General features: G+C 34.5%; 1 pseudogene; it reads right to left on the bottom strand.

Annotated features, from left to right (window-relative positions):
* Positions 1–1,605: 1,605 nt before the first annotated feature.
* Positions 1,606–7,849, bottom strand: LOC131652725 (ADP-ribosylation factor-like; annotated as a pseudogene).
* Between the last annotated feature and the right edge of the window lie 2,826 nt (positions 7,850–10,675).

Genomic DNA, 10,675 nt, shown 5'->3' with positions numbered 1-10,675 from the left:
GTTTGTTGAGTTGTGATTGGGAGGGACATGTGTGTCATGATATGTGCATTGTGGAGTTGCATAAATGAATGGATCTGTGATGACTTGTTTATGAGATTGTGAATGATGCGTTAATTTATACTGTGATGAATGTTTGAATAAATGAAGTTTGTATATGCAGTGTGATGTTATGTGAACATGAACCACGACCTGTGAATTATGTTATTATATTTGTTCCTATATCTTTTGTAATGGTATGTGAGTACTCACCCTTTCTGCTGATATTTCCCCTACCATGGGAAATGGGCAGGTACTCAAGAATAGCAGTGAAAGTCCAGGATAGCTTTATGGAAGTCTTCTGTGTTGTTAGTTCGAGTCGCTCTGATACGTAACACGGGATGTTTTTGGGATTATTTTATTTGTTATTTTTAATTGAATTTTGTTACGTATCTATTTTTTATTCAAATATTTGAGGACCACGATTTTATGTGGAGTTTTGGAATAAGTTGGCAAATGTGCCGTGATTATTTTTAAATAAAATAATATTTCCGCTGTTTTTATTGATTAATGAGAAATGAATAGATGAAGTAATTGAGACTTCATATTCTGTTTGGTTTGAAATGATGTGACATTCCACTTGTGTTTGTGAACTCTGATAAATTTTTATTATTTTACCGTATTTTTATAAAATGGGAAAGTGGGGTGTTACAACACCCACTTAACATGCCAACAATCTCCTTTCCAGTTCAATGAACCATCTAGGGACCTCGAGACAGCAAAAAAGACATTCTAGAGGTTGGTCTCAACACTTTTAGAACAATCCTAATTGTGTCCCCGTTAGCAAGGACTTGGGGGAAACTCTTTTGCACCAACCAAATAGTCCAACAAGGCCGACCCAATCCAAATTCTTGCCCATCTAAAAGTGAAGAGCATAACCCTCACCAAAAGGCCACACACCAATACCTAGGATTGTGCTCATCACAATTGTTGGAGTCAATCCAGCGGTCTCCTGTACTTTACACCGCGTTCATTACGGGTTGTTTTAACCGTTGTTCATGTGCCTCGTGACATTTGCGTTGGAGTGATAATCATGCAAGTGGATCCTTTATTGCAACTACCAAAGACATAGACCGCCATACCGGAGGACTTCCATAACACCTAGCTCACTATCAATTTTCTCTTCCATATTAAATATAATGTGAAATGCAAAATTTAATACAAATTCAGATCAAGACAATAGACAATTGAAATATTTATTAAGAATTGAAGTGGTTCAATGGGAAACAAGTGTAAGTGTCATAATCTTGAAGTATATATTTGAAATGCAAAACTTCATACTAAAATTCAGACCACGACAAGAGACAATTGAGATATTTATTTAGTACTGAAGTGGTTGAATGGAAAACAAGTGTCAGTGTCACAATCTCAGAGACCATGTACTCATAATACCTTAGAGGATTCTGGATTGATATTGTAATCTAACTGAAACTTTGCTGATCCAAATACCAAACTCATGCTAGATAAGAGAAACAAAAACAACTATTATGTTACATTTTTTCAATTCTGCTTCACCAATCACAGACAAAATTATTAGTGGTAAAACTCTAAGAACAAAAGCCACAAAAATATTCAACTGACAATGAAACTATTAAAATAAACATGAAGGCACACCAAATGTGACTGCAAGAGTTTCAACTATAGCTAAAAGTGTTAGCTCATTTAAGCAATCATACAAACCCAAGTAACACTCAAGAGGATAATATTTCTAACAATCATTCTTCTATTACAACATTCACTTGCTTGCAATGTTGTTTGAAAGCCATTCCAAACCCTCGTAGAGACCCTCTCCAGAAGTTGCACAAGTGCTCTGAATATACCTGAAATAAATCAAAGACATTGCATTAAAAATTGTTGTTCAACCGTGCATGTCACTTGGTCATTAGTTAACGTGGTTATCTATGTAGAACCGACACTTCTGATGAAAGTGTCTAAGTGTCTAGTGTCTGATATGTGTTGGTGTCTAGCACTTTAAACATATAATTATGTTCAATTAATGAGATATTCATACCAGTGGCGTTGGCGGAGTGAATGAAGACCGAGTTTATCAGTTATATCTGCAGCATTCATTGCATTGGGGAGATCTTGTTTGTTGGCAAAAACAAGCAAAACAGCATCTCTGAGTTCATCCTCATTCAACATCCTGTGCAACTCATCCCTTGCCTCAACCACTCGGTCTCTATCATTGCTATCAACCACAAAAATAAGACCCTGGGTGTTCTGGAAGTAGTGCCTCCACAATGGACGGATCTGCAAAAGTACATCATAATGGAATACACAACATGTGTCAGTAAGGAAAAATACACAGCAATACAAGATAAGAGTTGTTGAAATGATGTGTAAGGTTCAAAAAGTAATACCAAAAATGAAAAGATGAAGAAATATACATCAACTTGATCAATTGATGTGCATTAGAAGAAGAAAAGTTCATGCATAAAACCATGTCACTCCTCTTTCCTTTTTTGCATTTTTATTCTTCACTCTGTCACTTGATATTAGTGAAACATTTACATGACACAGCACATGCAAGTGTAATGATCCCACATTATAAAGTGTTAGAATCTTTAATAGCCATGATTTTTTGGAATCTATGTAATGAATCTGAATATTATTGATTGAATGAATGATTTACACCTAAATAGATCTATTTATGGATCCTTGATGATTCGCTATAGCCAGTGATACCTACGACTAATAGACACGTGTCATTTTTTAGTATATGCAATGTATGGTATTGCACACGATTTAAAATTTGTCACGGTTAAATAGTAGTTATTAAGGACCTCATAAAATATTTATCACAGTTAAAACATGACTAAACAGGATCTCTAATTATTTTGTCATGGTTGAACCGTCACTAAACTATACAGGGCTTCTAAAAGAACAAATGAGCAGGTTTGTGAGCAAATGCAATTGTGCCCCTAGTGATTTTGAGATTCTCCGATGAACTAGGAAATATTATAGTAATTAATGGTTTGTGCGTTGGAGATAACATGGTAAGATGCACTAGAGTGAGGGTACCAATTCATTAGAACGAGGGTACCAATTCATTAAACTTGCAATATCCGAATTAATCTGTGGTCTGGGCTGAGAGAAATTAAAAAAGTGACACCATGTATAGATAGAGTTGTCAAATGGGCTGAACCGGGTCCGGTCCAGCCCGACCCGGTCCGGTGGACCAATATGTTTAAATGAGTTATTCCGGCCCTGTCCGATTGCTTAATGGGCTACATAAAAAGAGCCCGGCCCATTTCTCAAAGGTCCATGCAGTCCAATGGACCAGCCCGACCCATATTTCAATATTATAGTTTTAATTTTATATAAATGAACGAATAGATAAATGCAACATAATATAAGTAGAGAGTCATCATAAACGTATATAAGTGATGTTTAAAATATTTATCCATAAATATATATATATATATATATATATATATATATATATATATATATATATATATATATATATATATATATATATATATAAAAGTGATGTTTAAAATATTTATCCATAAATATATATATATATATATATATATATATATATATATATATATATATATATATATATATATATATATATATATATATATATATACCACAAAAACGTCCATGTAAAAGTACAAAGTAATTTAATATTATCACCAATACTTATCAAATTTTCTCTTCATCTCACAATCATTTCCTTGATCACATCATCTTGAAAATATATTTTCATCCTCTTTAACTTTTCTTTATCACTTGAAAACTTATTTATGCAATCATATTTTATCTCAATCTTTTTTTCTTAAAATTTACCAAAATACTATTTTAATGGGCCAGCCCGCTTGTCCCGGCTCAAATCAGCTCATGAAAAACATAGACCCGGTGAACTGGCTCAAAAAGACAGGATCGTGTTTTTTTAAGATATTTTGCGGTTCAGCCCGACTAAATTGTTATAGACCGGTCTGATGGACCGAGCCCATTTTAACAGCTCGGTGACGACATCGTTGAAAATTGGGAAAAGTAAAGGTAAAGAATCATATCAGGCTGAGGTATGCCATAAGGCATAGGTTCAAAGCATTCCCATGCATTGTAAGGTCGGGGCATAGAACAAGAGTTTACTATGCAAGGCACGGTAGAATTTTGATATGGAAGTCAATGGAGCTTGTGTAGTAGTAGAAGACCAATGAGAATTATAAGAGTTTCCTATAATTTGGAGTCAATTCAATCAAAGACATGTAATCTCTTGAAGTGTGGAAACAAATAGAGGCATCTTGGAAAAACATGGGGTACATTTGACACTAAATAAATTTGTCTCCACCACGTCTTTGGCCATCAATACCCCCGTGATTGGACCTTCCACCCCCTCTAACTTTCAATTCTCTATCTTTTTCTAATTTTCTTTCTTTCCCTATGTTAATTTACTTCCTATCCAGGGCTGGGAAAGAAGTGTTGATTAAGGCAGTGGCTCAGGCAATACCGACGTACATTATGAGTTGTTACCGAATTCCGGAAAGTTGCTGTCAAGAAATTGAATCAATGCTTGCCAAGTTTTGGTGGGGGTCAAAGGATGGAGAGCGTAAGATTCATTGGTTAAAGTGGGATAAACTAGCCCAATCCAAAGGAGATGGAGGGATCGGTTTCCGGGGCATTCAAGACTTTAATTCCAGCCTTCTAGGTAAACAGTTCTGGCGTCTGCTTCAAGCTGATGGCACTCTTATGGAACGTTTCTTTAAAGGGCGTTACTACCCTCGGTGTTCCATTGCGGAGGCGCGTTGTGGCTATAATCCCAGTTTTGCGTGGCGCAGCATATTGAGTTCTAAAGAGGTTGTGTTGAATGGTTCCAGGTGGAGGGTTGGCAATGGGAACAAAGTCAGTATTGGTGGAGAGCGTTGGATTCCCTCTCTCCCGGGTTTTCAACCTTCGGCAGCGGCGCGAGTCCTTGATCCTTCTACCAAGGTTAGTGCCCTCATAATTCCAGATTTGGCCTGTTGGAACTTGGACATTCTGAGAGAAAATTACAGTCCCCATGATGTTTTGCATATCAGTAGCATTCCTCTCTCTCGTAACCCTACGGAAGACAAATTAGTTTGGCACCATGAAACTAATGGTTTGTATTCAGTAAAAACAGCTTACCATATGCTAGGGGAGCAGCGGCGTAAATTCAACCCGGGGCCTTCGACGAATAGGAAACCACACTTCTGGAAGCTGTTATGGAAGCTTAATGTTAATCCTCGAATTAAAAACTTTTTGTGGCGTCTTCTTAGAGATATTCTGCCCACCAAGAACAATCTTCTGAGAAAGCATATTCCTAGTGATGGTCTTTGTCCTCTGTGCCAACAAGAGCCTGAAACCTCCGAACACCTTTTTCTCCGCTGTGATTTTGTCAAAAGGGCCTTATTCTCCTGCCCCCTGGGAATTCGCATCCCGTTGAGTGGAGGAGTTGAGGACCTGCTGTGTGACATTTTTTCCCGAAAAGACTTGATGCTTGGACAGACATTTGCGATTTGTTGGTGGAAAATCTGGCAGCTCCGCAACTGTGTGATTTTTAAAGGCGTGAAACCAGAGGCAGGCAAAGTGGCTGCTGAAATGTGGCATAGCATTGAGGAAGAGTCAAGAAGCTGTTTAAGTGTCGATACTGTTTTGAATAGAGCTGAAACAGATTTGGGCAAGAAGGTAGGGTGGGTTATTCAATCAGACGCAGGATGTTTTGCAGACGGGACGATAGCCTTTGGCTGTATTATCAAGGATCCTACTTCAAATATCTTCTTAGCTGCTTCCAAAAGAATAGAGAGTGTAACTGATCCATCTTCAGCTGAGGCTTTAGCTATTCGTTGGTCTCTCCAAACTGCAAAAGATCTAGGTTTGCAGAGTTTTATCCTCCAGTCAGATGCTCTTGCAGTGGTCGACTGCATAAATGGTGTGGCTGTCAACTCTGACTTGGAACCTATTGCTGTTGATTGTAGAATTTTATTGTCAGATTTCTGTAATGTTTCAATTATGCATATTAGTAGAACTCTTAATATAGATGCCCATAATATGGTTGGGTAGGTAAGTCTATGGGATCTAGGACTTGGACAGGGCATATACCAAATATTGGTAATCCCTCTTGTACTTCTGCTGTTTCTGTCTGTTAAATGGAAATGTTTGCCATCAAAAAAAAAAAATTTACTTTCTCTCACATCATTTTTTCTTTAAAATACACATTATTTTCTCCTTTGTCTTATTCAATTTTTACCTAAAATTACTCTACATTTTTTATCCAAAAAGATAGAGGATCCTTACCCCTCTCTCCCTCTATGACATTTCAAATTAAATTTGATTGAGCGTTTAAAACTATTGAAAATTTGGGAAGAGTATTTGAATTTATGTGATAATCATGGAGTTTATAAGCTTTCATAATTGTTTCAACTTTTTGATACGGGTGGTAAAAAAAAAGTCAATCGAACCGAACTAAATTAAAATTAAAATAATGAAACCATTATATTTAGTTAGTAAACCAAACTATGTTGTATTAACAATTCTAAAACCGAACCTTATGATAAATAAGTCGAACCAAAATTAAAACCAAATCAAACCAAAACTGAAAATGAAAAATATTAAGAACAACTTTTAAACGATTTTAAAAAAATCAAAAATAAATTTAATGGTTCGGTTTAGAAAAAATTGTCTTCTTATCTTCTAATAGTCTGGTACGATTCGGAATTTCTAAATTGAAACGGTTCGATTTAGTTTGAGTAAACTTTAGCTATGGTTTGGTTCGGCTCGGCTAGTTTTTTCATAAGACCGTACCATAAACAGCCATAACTATGAATTGAGCTGAAGTTAAAATAATAGAACTGTTATATTTGAATAGTGAAGCAAACTATAATGTACAAATAATTCTAAAACCGAACCAAAACTGAAACCGAATCATACTGAACCGAAACTAAAAAAGAAAAAATACTAAAAGCAAGTTTTCTTTTTTTTTAAAATAATATAACAGTTCAGTTCTTTAATAAATTGTTCTATTTAAAAAAAATTAACTTCTAATAGTTCGATAGAGTTTAAAATTTCGAAACGGTATATCAAATCAATAATTATGGCTCAATTTTAAATAAATGAAAACGGTTCCATTCAATTCGAATAAATTTTACTAAAATTTGATTCGATTTAGTTCAGGTTTCTCACTAATCATAAGATGAAGAACCCTAGTCATGATCTATAAAATGATTGTTGAATATTATTGCCTGAATGAATGATAAACAAGTTACATCATGACAGAGAAAAGTATTCAAGAGTATGAATCATAGTCGTGCATGATTTCTACAAACAAGCATAAAAGACACATAAGAGCAGCTGTACCTTATCCTGACCCCCAACATCCCACACAGTAAAGCTGATGTTCTTGTACTCCACGGTTTCAACATTAAATCCTGTACATACATAGTACTCAAATTATGGTGTCATCATTGATCTACATAAATTATAACACAAAGTATAATAACTAATATTAGAAAAATAACAATAAATAATATGAAGTAAAATTAAACTAACCAATGGTTGGGATGGTAGTGACAATTTCTCCAAGCTTGAGTTTATACAAAATAGTTGTCTTACCAGCAGCATCAAGACCAACCATCAAAATTCTCATTTCCTTCTTGGCAAATAAACTACTGAACAGCTTTGTGAATGTTAATCCCATCTTCACCAACACACAAAATTCAATCAGATCCAAACACAATGAAGATATTTATTTAGAATTCAAATGGTTCTATGGAAAATTATTGTGATAGTTACACATATTGTGGAAAGATTGTTGCATTATTTTTGGAATGATCAACTAGCAACATTTTATCATGTCACTCTGTGGCTCATAAATAAGTAGAAGTAGATATCAACTTTAGTGACGGCTAGTATTATCTCATTCATAGATGTCACTATTATATGGGAAAATTATGAAATGTTCTTAGTACTTTATTTTTTATTCACCTAGGCAAAAGTGTAGTAAGTTCACTTGAACAAATAGTTATATAAATATTTGTTAAAAAATGTGATTGAATTAAAATATAATTTTAATTGTGAATTGAACTAATGATTTGTTTAGTTAAATTAGTTACATTTTTTTTAGAATGTAAGGAAATGTATATGCATCATTATCAGACACATAAATACAAACTTTAGATATAATAATAAATATACATAATAGTTAAAGATTCTTAAAGTACCACTTATTATTAAAATTGATTGCTATAATAACTACACACTATATTGAAAATGCTTAAAGTGCTACTTATTATTAAAATTGATTTGTAATATATTACACACTCTATTGAAAATACTTTAAATTTAAGAAAGATTGTTGGCAAATAGGATCGGTTTAGCCTAAACAAAATTAAGCTAAACAAAACAACGAATGGGATTTGGATACCACTCGTCAACCTAAAAAACTACAAGTCCTACTCTTCTTGTTCTTAGCCAATCTCCAGCAAGATTTTTAGCTAACAAAGAAATGCCCACAGTTCATTTGTGACCTCCTAGAAAAGAGTTTCATTTCTAACCAACCAAATGACCTAGGCTACTGATAATTAAATGATGAGCCGCCACTTTTCACGATTTTACCTTGCAGATCAAATTCAGAAACTACTAAATAAGACGATAGATATACTTGAGAAGGCCCTTATCAATTTTGGTCCAATCAAAGATGTTAACTCAAACAGTTTTAGCAATAAGACAAAATATAAAAAGATGATCCAATGATTCCGCTTAGCCAAGACAAAGAGGACAGGCGAGGTCATGAACCCCAACAAGGATATTTCTCCTAATCAATTCATCTCTTGTGGGGAGCCTTCTTAATAGGAGCCTCCAAACAAAGAACTGGATATTTGAGGGAACCTGCGTACTCTAAATGAAACCTAACGCCAAAGCTAGCTTGTTGTCTAAGGGAGGTAGGAGGAAAAGAAAGAGATGAAAGGGTTAAGTATGTCGACTTTACCAAAAAACCAGCAGGATCCTGCCATCAAGAGATGGAGTCAACTAACACATGAATACATGATCAGGAGAAACATGTTGAAGAATTGATTGAAGATCCTACAGCTCATGACTTTGCTTCTACAAATATAAGGGAAGTGTCGGTTACGAAGCTCTAGTTCCAATTGCCAAGAGACCAATGACCAGCATTACTCACCAACAGCCTATGATCACAAAAGAATTGAAACAGAATTGGATACACTTCTTTAAGAGGTTGTGCATATTACATTATACATGATGAGCCGCCACTTTTCATGATCTTACCTTGCAGATTAGATTGTAATTGATTCACTTTTCGAATGTCCTATCGTCAACGATGTAATCTTAATACGATTTAATGCTTAAGTAATATATATTCGATAATTATGGCGCAAATGTTGACCATTTCTATTTACACATTTTATTATTTACAAAACTTATTTATGTTTTCTATGTTTCTGATTTGATTTTTGTTCCATGTTGATTTTGAATCCGGATAAACCCCATTTTAATTTTTTAAAAAAATACCATAGAAAGTTCTTGGATATGCATATCCGAATAAACCCATTTTCATAAAATAATAGGGTTTATCCATATATATATACATCTCCGAAAAGTGCTCTGATGACATGATAAGGTTTCTAAGGTCCAAAGTGATACAAACTTTGTATAAAAAGGGTGTCTCTCATCCCATTTTTTCTATAAAACACTCAGTATCAGAAAATGAATACATATCCCCAATTTGCATTTGTTATGTCAATGGTGAGAAGCATCCATTTAAGTTTAGGGTCTGCGAGGACATAACTTACGCCGACCTGATATTCAAACTGAATACGCTCCTACGATATTCATAAAATCGATGAGTTGTCAAACTCGAGTATCGTTCACCCTCGTTTGACAGCGACGAAAAGATACAATTCACCAACTTCGAACTGAAGAGGGATGCAGATTTAGAGGTTATGTGGAGTACTTTTAGTTGATATGAAACAAAGGGTCCGATTGAAGTGGATGCGAAAATTTCAAGATTTGTCGAAGATATTATCAATGTGTTGCAACTTCCGAAACTACCCGTTTATAACGATGTGTAATGTTAATTTTTAGATTAACAATTATCTATGTAATATTTAGTGTTTTAATGTAATGTCAAGTTGTTATGATTATCAATTATAAATTTTTTATTAATTAATGATATACATGTTATCTCTCTTTCTATTTTTTATTTGAAGTATTCGAGCTATTTCGGGATATACATCTCTGAAGCATATGACGTATAATTTCATAGATAAATTCCCAAAGTAAAATTAATGATAATGGGAAATGGATGCGTCTGGAGATGCATCTCTAAACTCTAGAAACATTTTTGGATTTTCATCAAGGAATTGTGAGAAGGCATAAGAGTGGGAAATGAAATTCCCTATTTTAGACCCTGATGGAATGGTGGCTAATTCCCATTGTAGGCTTTGGTGAAATAGGGACATGTTCCCATCAATTCTCGTTGTAGGCTCTCGTGAAAGAAGGTGTGCAAACACTCTGATGCTCAAGTCATTGGTGGTTGTAAGTTTGAGGTTTTTATGTTAGAATAGTGTATACTTGAATCTGATATATTTATTTGACTTCTATAGTGAGGTCCTAGGATTTTCAAAAACCTAAAACTTCGTATTTGTTATAC

The sequence above is a fragment of the Vicia villosa genome, linkage group LG2 (genome assembly GCF_029867415.1).
Source record: "Vicia villosa cultivar HV-30 ecotype Madison, WI linkage group LG2, Vvil1.0, whole genome shotgun sequence".
Taxonomy (NCBI): Eukaryota; Viridiplantae; Streptophyta; class Magnoliopsida; order Fabales; family Fabaceae; genus Vicia; species Vicia villosa.
The sequence above is the reverse complement of the archived record's forward strand: the minus strand, read 5'-3'. Positions and strand labels throughout refer to the sequence as shown.